Source organism: Pipistrellus kuhlii, unplaced genomic scaffold (assembly GCF_014108245.1).
Source record: "Pipistrellus kuhlii isolate mPipKuh1 unplaced genomic scaffold, mPipKuh1.p scaffold_m20_p_13, whole genome shotgun sequence".
Classification (NCBI taxonomy): domain Eukaryota; kingdom Metazoa; phylum Chordata; class Mammalia; order Chiroptera; family Vespertilionidae; genus Pipistrellus; species Pipistrellus kuhlii.
Genome location: NW_023425438.1, coordinates 14,871,002 through 14,885,323, shown reverse-complemented (window position 1 = coordinate 14,885,323; position 14,322 = coordinate 14,871,002).

Genomic DNA, 14,322 nt, shown 5'->3' with positions numbered 1-14,322 from the left:
CTTTCCCCTGTCCTCCTGTCCAACTACTCTTTATGGGACAAACAGGAAAATTGTACCAACTCCCTCTGGCTCTGGCTCCCGGGAGAGCTAGCAGTCAAGTATCGATAGATGTGGAAGGGGAGGCACTAAACCAGTTTCTCATGAGTCTGTGATAGCCCTCTTTGTCATTAAGGATAAAACCAATATAGAGATGCCTATTTCAGCTCTTGCAGTCCAAGCTTCTTCCAGAACCCTGAGAACTTTCAATACTGGCAAACCGAAGTGATGATTCTGCCTCCAGCAGAAGAAAGTCAATAAACACGAGCTCCTCTGAGGCAGACAGATTACAGGAACCGCAGGCTCCACAGTGTTTCATAATCTTATGACAAACACCATCCGGTTACTTACGGTCCCCAAGGAGCTCTCTTTCCAGGGTCTCGCTGGCCAGGCCCAACGTTGGCTGCGTCTCTCCTCCTGGTTTTGCCTCTTTGCTCATATGACTTGTTTGCACTTTTGTCTACTGCGAACAAGGTCGTCTCCCGGTGTGGTGGGTTCCCAGCCTGCCAGAGCCAGCCAGTCTCCGTGGAGCTGAGGGCCAACAGTCAGTGGCCATGCAGGGGGCCTCTCGGGCCATTGCTTCTTAGCCTGTGACCGCCGGGCAAGCATGCAGTCACCAGCTCTTTCTGTTTTCTTAAGGGAAGCCGGAAGTCTGAATTGAAATAATTCAGCCCCACATTTCTTAAAAATACAGATCGAACAAGCAAAACAATTGGGTTTGCAGGCAGGTCAGTTTGAAGGCAGCTACCCTGTTCTCTAAAGTAATTCCTCCCAGACATTTCACCTCCGGGTATTCCTCAATCCCCATAACTGCAGTCTATTCTGAGACATCAGACAACCCCCAAATCAAGGGACATTCTCTGAAGTGCCTGTCCAAGGCCCTTCAAAATGATCAGCCATGATAGGCCAGGTCAGAGGAGACGCAGAGAGACACGATGACTAAATTCCATGCAGGATCTTGGAACATGAGTGGAAAAATGGGTGAAATCGAGTAACGTCTGGAGTTGATGGTATTATAACCAATGCTAATTTCCTGATTTTGACAAATGAAGCATGATAATGAAAGATGCTGATGTTAGTGGAAACTGGGTGAAGGGGATATGGGAGCTAGGTACTATATGTGAGCTATGTACTATATGTGTAACTTTTCTATAAATATAATTTTTTAAGATATATTTTTATTGATTTTTTTACAGAGAGGTAGGGAGAGGCATAGAAAGTCAGAAACATCGATGAGAGAGAAACATCAATCAGCCGCCTCTTGCACACCCTCTACCGGGGATATGCCCGCAACCGAGGTACATGCCCTTGACCAGAATCGAACCCGGGACCCTTGAGTCTGCAGGCCGATGCTCGGCTATAAATATATTCCCAGATTGAAAGTTTATTAAAAAAGAAAGTCCCTTCTAAGCCTGAGACAACCTTTAATTGTTAGAGTTTGGAGAATGAGACCAGGTTTCCAGTATCAAAACCAAAACCGTCCCCCAACCTGTGTGCTGCATGCCTAGCACCCTGTCAAGCTCTACTGTTGTTCTCTTTTAAGTCAGATGGTACAAACACCCCCCGCCCCCCTCCCCCCCCAATGGCCCGTGGATTAGTCCAGAAGCATGCAGGTGGCCATACACCTTTGCAGAACAAAATGGCGCCTCTCTTCCTATTAGCAAGAGAGAGTCAATTCAGTGGCTTCACACCCTGCTGCCTGCCCTTTAGCTGCCACTGCTTGGGGCCCCGGGACTCAGAGTGTGAAATTCATAGACAAGGTTTCAGGGGCGCACTTTTGCCTAAGGATATGGTAGTTTGCCCTGTTCGCCTGGCTGTGAGGCTGGATCATTTTCTAAATGGCTCTGGCTCTGTGGCCCAGGTCGGCAGAAGACCTCTCCCCCGTCCCCTGCTTTTCTCTTAAGACAGCATTCCCAGCGTCAGGAAAATCGGAGAGGCAGAGGGGGCCAACGTGAGCTGTCAGAGTGAGGACAGGGCCAGCCCAGGCATGAGAAGCCTCTACAAATATGTTCATCTCTCCGGAGAAATTAAGTGCCTCCAGATTTGTGGTCCCTCCGGGTCCGCAGGAATGGTATCACCCTGCCGCGTTCGCAGGCGATCATTCCTCCTCGCTCAGCTCAGCCTCCCCTGTCAGGACCCAATCAAGGGACCACAAATCAAAGATGGCTTGGACGCGGTCCACTAATAGCAGGGAAAGCCATTAGCCAGAGTTGTTTGAAAAGGAAGTGGCTCAGATATCTCTGGTCTCACCAGAAAAGCTTCTGTAATGCCCGATTATTGTTACCAAATGCTGAGTGGACTGACGCATCGCGTTTCTCACAATGAGGGGTTAGTTATCGCGGCACGGAACGCACACACTCTCCCCTGCTCACTTGCACAGGATAAGATGAAGAATCCTTTCATGTTGAATTAAGTTTAAAAGGAAAACAACACACACACGATCCCAGTGAACCATGGGTTTAGCTCTGGCTGTGTGGGGCTCCCCCTGTGGGTGGTCAGGGGGCTCTGCAAGGTTCTCCTAGCCCACTCTCTTCAGTCTTTTCTTTTTAAAAAAATATATTTTATTGATTTTTTACAGAGAGGAGGAGAGGAGTAGAGAGCTAGAAATGTCAACGAGAGAGAAACATCGACCAGCTGCCTCTGGATGTGCCCGCAACCAATGTACATGCCCTTGACCAGAACCGAACCTGGGACCTTTCAGTCCGCAGACCGATGCTCTACCACTGAGCCAAACCGGTTTCAGCCCACTCTCTTTAAGTCTTGAAGTGGAACTTGTGTGGGTCATTCTTTAGGGTCAGAGCATTGTTTCAGGGATGTGTTCCTCTCAAGGGCTACTGTGATTGGTTCAGGGATAGGCACATGACAGAATGCGGGCCAATCAGAGGCCTTTCCAATGGTTGTTCTAAGAAGAGGGAGTGGTGAAGGCTTCGTAAATCTGGGAGGGAGGGAGGATGGATGGGACTCTAGGGTTCCAGAGGCTATGTTTTCAATCACCCCTGGGAAACTTCTCTCTGAGAGAGAGAAAAAAAGCCAAGTAGAGGTAAGGAGGGGGGAGGGACAGAGAGAGAAGGCCTTCCCGGCACCGAGAGCCCAGACACGTGTGAGAGCTCCAGCATCCTCTCAGACTATTCATCTGCTTTAATGACGCGTGCGTGCACTGGGCTGGGCTTCCACCAATTGCAAGAAAGAACAGTCTGACAAACACCTGTCTCCTACAACTTTCCAGAAACACCATTTCTAGACGGCACGCCCCAGCTGGCTCCGGGGTCAGGGGCCTCTGGAATGGGAGGCAGCTAAGGAAGGGGAGTGGAATGAAAACACCTTGGCCCAGTAGAAAGAGCAAAACCGGAGAGCACAGGTGCGGGCTGTTCTCTGGGGTTTTATTGGTCTTGGTCACTGCGTTTTCTGGGAAGGTTCTTCTGAAGAAAGGGCCCTGCAACTAATAGCGTTCTCCATTCCCTCACGTAGGAGGCCTTTGCCAGCCTCCCCGGCTCTAATGTTCTTGGTTATTTCTCTTTCTTGGTCACCTGGCCGCAGTGTGTGCCTGTTCGAGGCCCAAGAGCAAGCTATGCTGGAGGGCGGGCTAGGCTCAGGCCAGGAGAGTGGAGGAGGCAGGGGGGGAGGCGGGGAGGGGGCCCCGAGGGTTGGAAACAGGACTGAGCTCCCATCCAGGCAAAGGGGCCTCCATTCCTTGGCCGGACTCTGCGGGCCCTGCTGAGAGGAGCCTGGAGTAAGTGAGTGAGTTGTGTGGAGCTTCCTTCCGCCTCAGCTGGCCCTTGTCACTCTTTGATGCTCCATCCCAGGCACAGGGCTGGTGTGGCATGCGGGTGGACTGCGAGTCTGGACTCCTGGAAGGCGGCCTCTTACTGGGCACAGGGGCTCTGCGGCCGGAGAGAGCCGGAGAGCCTGCTGGGCGTGTGGCAGGCGGTCAGGGCAGAGGGCGAGGGGAGGGGACGGCGAAAGGATGTGGGGGTGGAGAATAATAAACCCCTCCGTGGATCTGAAGGCTCTCAGAGTCTGAGGTTCAATTATAAATAATCCCAGGATTTGTTCAAAGCTCAACAACAGCCCCCGGTGCCCTCCAGCTGGGCAGAGCAGCTCCGTGGGGTTTCAGACCTCCTGAGGGTGTCCCCCTGCCTGTGGCCTTCGCAGGGGTGGAGGGAGGGTTCGAGAACACGCCGGAAGACACTTATCCAAAGTCAGAGTCGCCGCCACACGTGTTTACTGAGTTTCCGTGCAGCATGCTAACAAACAAGGCTGTGCTCGCCATCATGGGAAACTTGGAATTTGTACAGCAGCCGTTACCGGACGCCCACTGTGAGCCTCCATCCCAGCCCTTCGGGTGGAAGGGGAAGCATCGAAAAATAAGTCTCTGTCCCTGAGTTCTAGTCCAGAGCGAGATCGTGTGCTGGCATCCAGAATTTGCTTCAACACCCCAGGATGGCCTGCGAGGGACCAGGAGGCCCTGGGTGGCCAGGTGCCTTGAACTGGTTCATGCAAGAGCTGGGGGAGAGCTGGGCAGGAGGACCCAAGTCTGAGTCCTTGCGAGAAATCTCAGGAGACCACAGGTCCAGCACCAGGAGCCGGTGGAGAGAGAGATTCCAACTCCAAGCACCTGTTGGGAGGGCTGACTGTGAGGGGTGGGGTCCATGCAGGGCCAGAGGGTCAGGAGGTGGAGGGCCTGAAGCTGCCCCACAGCATGGAAGTTAGTCTCTCTCTCTCTCTCTCTCTCTCTCTCTCTCTCTCTCTCTCTCTCTGTGTGTGTGTGTGTGTGTGTGTGTGTGTGTAAAGCTTGTGGCTGGAAACTCCTTGGAAAAGACTTTCTCCAAGAAAGCTCGAGCAGCCTGAAAGCTGGGGCAGGGTGTGGTGGTGTCCAGGGGCGACCACAGTCCCAGTTCCCTTCGCCACTCCCCAGCTACTATGGGCTGTGCCCAAACGGTTTCATTCAAAGAGAAGCACCGGTACTTTTCAGGCAGCACAAAGAAGTCCCAGAAAAAATATTATTCAAAGAGAATGTTTTTCTAGGGTAGTGATTTTTCAACCAGTGTGCCACAAGAATTCTTAACATGTGCAACACCTGATTATTCAGTCGGGGACATTGACTTTCCCCCCATCCCCCCTTAGATTGTTGAGTAAAAAATGACAACAGCCAACATAATAAACACATGTCCTTCCATAATTGAACCTAAAAATCAAAATAAATGAACAAGGAATCTAATGAACAAAGTAAACCGATGAATAAAATAGCACCAGGGGCAAGGGGACATCAGACTTGAGGAATCTCAGAGGGAAGGGGAGGGAGGGCAGGAAGAGATTAACCAGAGAACTCACATGAAAATTTGCATAACCTGTGGACTCAGACAATAGATAGGGTGGTGAAGGTCTGGGGTGGGGTGGGAACCAGGTGGAGGGAGGCCATGGGAGGAAATAAAGAGGGTATCTGTAATGCTCTCAACGATACAGATTAAAAAAATAAAAAAGAGCATGCCTGTCTGCTGTGAATGAATCAAAATTACATGCATTTTTCAGTCCAATGGGCAAAACATACATTTTTTGGTGTGCCCCGGAATTTTAGCAGCTAGTTTATGTATGCCGTGAGATGGAAAAGGCTGCTGCTCTAGGATTTCAGTGCGGTCGGAGGGAAGGCAGGGTGGAGTTCAGAATCCCGCCGTGGTACATGGTGTCCTTTCTGACGCTGCTGGCTGTGTTTGGGAGTGTTTAGGGCTCTGGGACTGCAGGGGAGGGTAAATGATCTCACTGCAGTTTGAAAAAAGTGTCCATTTTCTTCTTATTCCCCCAAGAAGTGGGGAAAAAACCCAACTCTGTGTGTGTGTGTGTGTGTGTATGTATTGGTGTGGGGGTGGGATGCTGGCTAGAATATCAGATGACAGCTGATAAAAAGACTTGTTATCTGTGTTATTCAATCACTTGCCTTAGTAAAAAAAAAAAAGTTAATTTTTTCTTCTTGTTTTTTTCTTTTGTTAATCCTCACCTGAAGGATATTTTTTCCATTTTTTTTAATTTTTTTTTTTTTTTTTTAAGGGAGAATGGAAGGGAAGGAGAAAGAGGGGGAGAGAGAGAAACATCGATGTGAGGAAGACACATCAATTGGTTGCCTCCTGCACATGTCCCGACTAGGGCCAGGGATCAAACCTGCAACCCAGATACGTGCCCTTGACTGGGAATCAAACCCATGACCATTCAGTGGGCAATACCACTGAGAACTCTGGCCAAGGCAAAAAGGTAAATCTTTTCCAATCAACATTTCTAAGCTTCACAGAGCAGTCGGAAAAGACCTCACAGCTTTCCCAGTTCCGTTCTAGCATTCTCTTCTTCCCCCTTTCTATATGGTCATAGGAAGGAAGAAATTTGTCCCAAGGAGGCACATTCTCTCTGTTTCCTGCCCTAAACCCCACCTTGAACGATTCATGCCCCAGACATCTGAAGGCTTTGTGGACTTACTAGAAGCCAAACGCTCTCCAGAGTAGAACACACATCCGCTGAAAGTCCCCCGACCCCCGTGGTGATGTAGGACCTTGTCTGGCTGTGGAGTGTGTGGGGGTGATGCCTAGCGGGGGAATCCAGAATGGCGGGAATGGGGCCAAAATACGCAGCAGCTGCATAGAATGATGTGATGTTGGCTCTACTGCCCCGATCCCTGGAGACAAGGCTGCCTCTAGGAACCCTGGGAGCGGGGAATGCTGGGAACTGGGCAGGGACAGGTTGGACAGGTGCGCATCCCTGTGGATTCAGCGTGTTTCAGTGAGATGCCCGTTCACTGATCATGGTGTGAAGATGGAGGAAGTTCCTTCCATCCTGTTCTTCCTTCTTAATTTTCTAAATAAGGTGCCAGTTCGCCTCTCTGGGCCTCAGCTTCCTTGTCTGATGAAGGGGTTGAGATAGATCACCCGTAAGGTCTTTGCAGAGTTAACCTCCTGGGTGGGGCTGGCTACCTGATTTATCAGGCCCCAGTGCAAAAGGGAAATGCATGACCCCTGTTCAAAAACCAGGGGCAAAGTGCTATTGAAAGTCTTACGGTTAGAAGGCTTTCCCCTTTCTCCTAGGATCTCTCTCTCTCTCAACTTGTCATGATGTTTGTCTTTCATTTTTAATGTTCTCAGTAAAGTTAAAATTTAATATTAACATGACTTCTGCCATTCACCTTTGCTCACCATCGACTTCCCTTATACTCTTCATGTGACACTTTTCATGTACGAATGCTTTCAGAGCGTAAACAACAGTCGTCTGGCTGATCCAGACCGTGCTTGCTTAGTTTTTCCGTTGGGTTGTCATCATATCAGGAACAAAATGTAAGCATTTTCTGCAGCATTTGAGGTCGATCTGTAGCTCTCCTATTTGGGAAATTCAGGTGGAAGCAGCCAACATTTGGAGGCCTGTGGTCTATTAACTAAAGATTGCCTTTCCTAGATCTTGCCTTATAGATAGACTCTCAGGATATTATTCAATGTGTGCCATATATTAAGCATTTCTACCACACACACTTGGTTATCATGGGTCTGTGCTGAGCGAGGAAAAATTGTGTCGTTCTCAAATTGCACCTAAATCACATAAGTGTAAAGTCAGAATACTACTACTTGAATGTGAATGCCCATTCATTTACAAGGCACTTGCATTTCCGAGTAATTCAGTAAAAATTTTAATCCATGTAAAAATTATAATCCACGATTTACCTTCTATTTATTTTATAAGACTGTGAATTGGATGACTATGTCTTGTTTGTAAATATGTTTTATTTTTCATAATAGTCTGGAAGCTTCTTGGGAACAAGGCTCAAGTCTTTTGTATTTTGCGTTTGGATCCCAGCTCTGCCACTTAGAAGCTATTTGTCTTAGTTATAGGGCCCAGTAGCTCAGCCTCCCCAGTCACCTGAGCTGGGCCCTCTAAGTGCACCCCTTTGTGGGCTGTGAGCACAGTTTTGTTGTAGTTGAGACCTGATTGCTGTTGGTGTCACTGGGAGAAATTGACCTGCAGGCCAATTGGCTGCGGGGACCAGCTGAGACTACAGTGGGAGAGCTGCTGAGCAGGAGACACCCTTTGGAGCAGGACTTGCTTCAGTGGGGCTTTGGTGCTCACTGAGTATGCCCCTTGAGTATGTCTCTTATGGATGTGTAGAGTTGTAATCTGATATGGTCTGACACTGACCACTGGGTACACTGGCTCTTGGATCTCCAGGAAGGTGTCAAGTCAGCCACTACCTGAGGCTACCCAGCAGGAGCTACAGAAAGATCTGCAGATTCCTCTTCTTTGTATTGGGTTTGGAAATGCCCAGATGAGGCCCAGCTGTGAAGCAAGGCAGGCTGCTGCTGGTGCTGGTCTTCGGCCTTTTATTGATATGTTCAGGGCTTCCTGACCCAGCTGCAGCTTGTCTGATTTTAGCTTGAGTAAGGAGAGGCCATTTATATGCAAAAGCTACGGCACACAGCTTGGGTGAGGTTGTAAACTGGATGAAGCCGGGTCTCAGGGAATCACCAGGGCAGAGCAAACAGAAATGGCTGCCACTCAGCCCTGCGAGCGGGAGGTCCCAGCACAGGAACAAAGATCCCTGTGAGCACCTCCATCTGGGAGAAAGCCGCCTCCGAGTTCCTGCCCCGATGCCAGACAATCCAGTTCCTCCTGGTAAGTGTCTGTGTCTCCCAGAGCCTGGCCCTTTTGTTTTTTGTTTGTTTGAAGCCATTGAACCGGGAAGCCTGGAGTTCAGAGGAAGTGGGACGTTGTAAGTTCAGTTCATGCACCGGCCTTTTAAGAGGAACAGCTGGGTCTCCAGCAGCCTCTGTGTCACTGAGCCCCAATCCACACTGGTTTTTACAGCCTGCAGTTATGGGGACTTCTCTTCCCAGCTCTGGAGTCCTGGCTGGGGGGTCTGGTGTGGGGTTGGGACCCCTTGCTCCCCTGGGTGGTCTCCACAGAGACACTTCCTCCCAATTAAAAAAAAAGTGGCCCACATGGGTGCCGACCAGCCCGTTCACGCCTCCGGACCTCCTACCAGCCTCAGTGTGCTTTCTTCTTCACTTCTCTAGCTGTAGGACTTCCATTCAGCCAGCTTTCCTGCGGTTCTGGATGATGGCTGTTCTGTATTTTAGTTGTAATTTTGATGTGGTTGTGGGAGGCGGCGAGTACTGGTGTTTACCTACGCTGCTGTCTTGGTTCCTCCGATGGTACATTTATTATTAAATTTATTATTAAATTGTCTCCGGGTACAATTGGGATGCCTCTCATTTGCACAGCTCTTGGCAAAGTCATCTGTGCCTCACCACCATCTCATGAGTTAGGTTTTACTGAATCATTGGGACCAGTGATGTGAAAAACCAGGTGCAGAAGTTGAAACCCAAGTGTGCTGGAAATTAAAACGCCAAATTAGCAAGAAATACACACATCACCCACATATACCTGTGGCTGAAGCTCATGTTCCTCAAAACAGGCATCCAGTGAGCTCAGCTGAGGAGAAAGCATTTCCTGTCATTTGCCCACTACATCCCTTCTATGTGTAGTAAGTCAGGCAGCCTTGGCCAAATACGGTGACCAGCCGAGGTGGCCACACCTGCTCCTGGCAGGACTGTAGGTGGGGGACCCTGTCCAGGCTTCCACTGTGGTGAGCAGCGCCCTCTCTACAGACCCGTGGGGAAGACCTGTACAGACCAGAAATTGCTAACGAGCAACTGGCCTGCACACAACCTGCAGGACAGTGGTGTTTCTCCACAGGAGAGAAGTGGTTTATAGAAAACAGATGGTGCTATCCTGACCAAGGTCCTCGTTAGAACTCCCAGCAGCCAACAGGCATCTCGGTGCTTTTTTATTTTATTTACTTTAAATTTATTTTTATTGTTGAAAGTATTACAGATGTCCCTCCTTCCTCCCCACTCCCACACTATTGTCTGTGTCCATGGTGTGTATGTATGCACATAAGTTCTTGGTTGGTTGCTCTCTTTTCCTCCCACCCCTTCCTTCAGAGATTCGTCAGTCTCTTGCATGGTTTTACGTCTCTGGATCTATTCTGTTCATCAGTTTATATTGTTCATTAGATTCCACATTTAAATGAGGTCATGTGATATTTATTTTTCTCTGGCTGACTTATTTCACTTAGCATAATAACGACCAGGCCCCTGACATGCTGTCTCAAAGGATAAGAGATCCTCCTTCTTTACAGCTGCATAGTATTCCATGGTGTAAATGTACCACAGTTTTTCATCCAGTCCTCTGCTGATGGGCACTTAGGCTGTTTTCAGATCTTATCTCAGTGCCTTTTTAGATTGCTGGCCATGGAAAACTCAAAGAGAATACACCTACAAATATAGTTAGTGGCGATGCATAGGATTTGGTGAAGAAAACAAACGTTATTGAGGGATGTAAAAGATCTGAGTAAAGGGGGAGATGTGTTATGTTTCTGGAAGAGAGTCTTGGTCTGTCAACACAGTCCCTCCGGGAGGTGTTGGTAGATCGGAGACGTGGCCACTGGCAGATGCAGCTGGAACACGTGGGCCCCCCTAAGAGGCCGTGGGCCCGAGCATCACCCAAGGCCAGGACCGCAGCTCTGCTCTCAGAGCCTTTGCTGAGCAGTCGTCCAGCAAGAGATGCAGAAGGAGGCTGGCCACAGATTCCCCACAGATGAGGGCCCGGTCCCAGCTTTCTGGTGACCGGGAAGGTCTGGGGGAACCAACGGAGGAAGAATGATGATACCTGAGGGGACTTACACCTCGAAGCATAAGGGACTTGGGAAACCTGAGGTTCAGGGAAGCCAGCCGCAAAGTGAGACGGAAACCACTTGCCTTGCCAGGAGTTTACTGACACACGTGGGCTGAGCCAGCCTGTTATGCAGATATAATGGAAAAGAAAAGGCTTCCATTGCTCGTTCCACAGCCAAACCACAGACACTGGCAACTCCTCGCCTCGGAGGCAAAAAAGACATTCCCAGGGTTTGGCTCCTTCCCTTCTGAATTCTATACCTGCAGCTAAAGAAGTCAGTCACGCGAGGCTGGCCTGCTGGGAAGGGCATCTGTGGTCTCTGCAGAGATCTCTGCCCGCCCTTCTCTCGGATCTCTCCTCCCACATGCCCCCTCCACACCCGTTCTGGGAATGCCCATTAATGACATGACGGATAGATCCTTCTGTTTTGCTTCCAGGAATCTTTGTTTGTTTGTTTGAAGCCATTGAACCAGGAGGAAAAAAAAATTATTTTTTCCCACTTTGGAGACAACTTGTGGACAATCCATCAAGAATTCCATAACATACAGTTAACAAACCTTTTGAAGGCCAACAAATTGTTGGGCCTTGGGCCAGGCTTTGGAGATGAAAATAAAGAAGGTTGGAGTTTTCTTTTTATTATTCGTCAGATGGGAGGGTGTGGTCTGGGTACCTGGCCCAAGGGAAGAAGTGTCAGAATAACTGGACTGAACTCCTGCCTCTGACAGTGATGGCAGAAGAGTCGCCTATGGTCACTGTGCCTCAGGCTCCTAATCTGTATACTTCAGTGATGGGTCTGGCTGATCTCGCTGGGCCATCCAGTTCTAACACTGGATGCTGGCGAGTCCCTGAGCACAGGCAGAATCACGAGTAACTGGAATAGTCTTGCTCCTATGTTCTCAGAAGAGCCTGGCCAGGTGGTTTCCCTTTTATTATGATTATGCAACAGTTGACATAGGCAAAGGAATGTGAGTGTCGCACGCTTAATGATGAAGCATTACAACCTAATAACAATAACCCTGCCTGCTAACCTTAGAAGTCACTAACATTCTGAGTTTTATTTCTAGAAACCCCTTGTTTCAAAGACTAAGTTAGCTCATGTGTATTCACCCTCAAATAACATGCTATTTATTTTTGCTTGTTTTATGAAAATGGTGTTATGCTCTCCCTAGTCTTCTTTTCACTTGCTTTTTTCACTCAGTATTATGTTTCTAAGATTGGGCCATGTGGCATGCAGTAAAACTATATAAAGTTTTACTGTGTGAGTCTGAGTAAATAATTGTTTATTTAATTACGCTACTATGAATGTTCCCACACATAAATGCTACACAAGTGTTTCTCTGAGGTTTCTACTTAGAGGTAGAATCACATGAAACCTGGACAGGTGTGTAGAGTTTCTCTTGGGTAGAATTGCTGGGCTAAAAAGTATGTGAATATTCAACCTCTTTTCCCCCAAAGTGATTGTACCAATTCACCCTCCTATCAACTTGATTCAAACCCTCATCAAGACTTTGACAGTGTCAGGCTTCTTAATTTTTGCCAGTCCTGGGGATGAAAAGTAGTATCTCACTGGTGCCTTACTTAGTGTCTCTCCAATTACTAATGAGATTGTGTGTTCTTTCATGTATTTCTGGGCCACTCATGTTTCCTGCTCTGTGAGCTTCCTGTTCCTATCTTTTGCTCATTTTTTTTTCTATTGGACTTAAAAATAAATTCTCTTTATGTATTTTTTATTGATTATGCATATCATAAATATCTTTTCCTGGTATGTGGCTCTCAGGTCACTTTCATCATGGAATCTACTGTTAGAAGTTCTTGATTTGAATTCAGCCAAATTTATTATTTCTTTCTTTCTTAGTTTATACATTTGTGTTCTATTAAAGAAACCTTTGTCATCCTGGGGCCCTAAAGATATGCTTGTACAGTGTCTTAAAACATTTTAGAGTTTTTACCTGTTACATCTAAGTTTTAAACCCACTAGGGTTTGATTTTTCTCTATGGTGTAAAGCAGGATCTAATTATATATATTTTTTCCCATATGAAAAACCAATTGATATTACATTTGTTGAAGAATTTTTTCCTTGTGATCCATAATGCCTTATCTATACTAATAAAAGGGTAATATGCTAATTAGACCCAGAGATCTTCCGGGAGACCTTCCAGATGTCCTTCCAGGCAAAGCCATGGTGGTGGGGCCAAAACAGAGGCAGGTTAGGGGCGATCAGGCTGGCAAGGGGAGGCAGTTGGGGGTGATCAGGCAGGCAGGTAGGTGAGTGGTTAGGAGTCAGTGGTCCCAGATTGCGAGAGGGATGTCCAACTGCCAGCAGTCAGATATCCCCCGAGGTGTCCGAGTTTGGAGAGGGTATAGGCCAGGCTGAGGGCTACCCCTTCCCCATGCACAAATTTCGTGCACCGGACCACTAGTCCTATATAATAAAGAGCTAATATGCTAATTAACCAAACAGCAGAATGACCATCTGGACAACCTTCTGGGCAAAGCCTGGGCTGTGAGGGCTGGCCAAGGCTGCAAGGCCGCGAGAGCCAAGCCCCTTGCATGAATTTTGGGCATCGGGCGGCTAGTCTATCATATTGCAAGGACCCACACCTTCTTCTCTGTCTCTATTTCTTGTTCTTTAGTCTATTCCACTGGGCAATTTGTCTATATCTATCCTGGTACAACACTGTCTTCATTACTACAGCTTTATAGTAAGTCTTGCTATTCCTCTTCAGGGGTGCCTTGTTTATTCTTAGGCCTTTGCTGCTCCATATAAATTTGAGAATTATTGGCCCAAGTTCCTCAACAATCCTATTTGGCTTTCTATTGGAATTAGATCCATTTGGGGGAGGAGTGACACATGTGTGATATTTCCAAAGATTCTATTATGGTCCTCGAGTCGCTGGTGGTCTAGTGGTGAAGATAGACAGAGACAGATCACTATACTACCATGTGGTAAATATTACATAAGCATGAAACACCAAGGAGGAGTTGGGAAGGAGTTAGAGAAGGTAATGTGTCAAAAAGTTCTCAGTAAACAAAGATTCTGTATCCTGAGCAAAAGTGAGAGGGAGCGAGTGCAGAAAACACACTGTAGGGAGCTCCGTTGCCCCCAGTTGCTTTGGGGGACACAGGTCTGATGTTAAGGTTTCCGGTGGCTATCACCAATAGCCACAAAAACAACTATAGATAGTCATTAATTCCAGGGAATGTTGAATGCAGGTGAATGATCGGCATGGAGAGAGGGCTGGGTAGGGAAGGCTTCTTTCCTTGGGTATGGAAGATGCTGGGGTTTGAGCCAGGTTTTGGAGGATGTTGGACTGAGAGAGCCACCGGAGAAAATAAAGAGGTTCCCTGGGCTGCAGGGGTCTTTCTGGATAGGCTTAAGGGAGGGCAGGCAGATGACTGCAGTCTTTCACACCAGACTTTAGCTTTCACCACAAAAGGGAGCGTTGACTCTGCCCGAGGAGAAAATGACCCGATGAGAGTGGTATTTGGAGGAAATTGTCCTGGCATCATGCTGCTGCAATTTTCCTCTTTGCAAATTATAAATCATCACGGCATTTAGGAAAACACTGTCACGCATGTCTCTC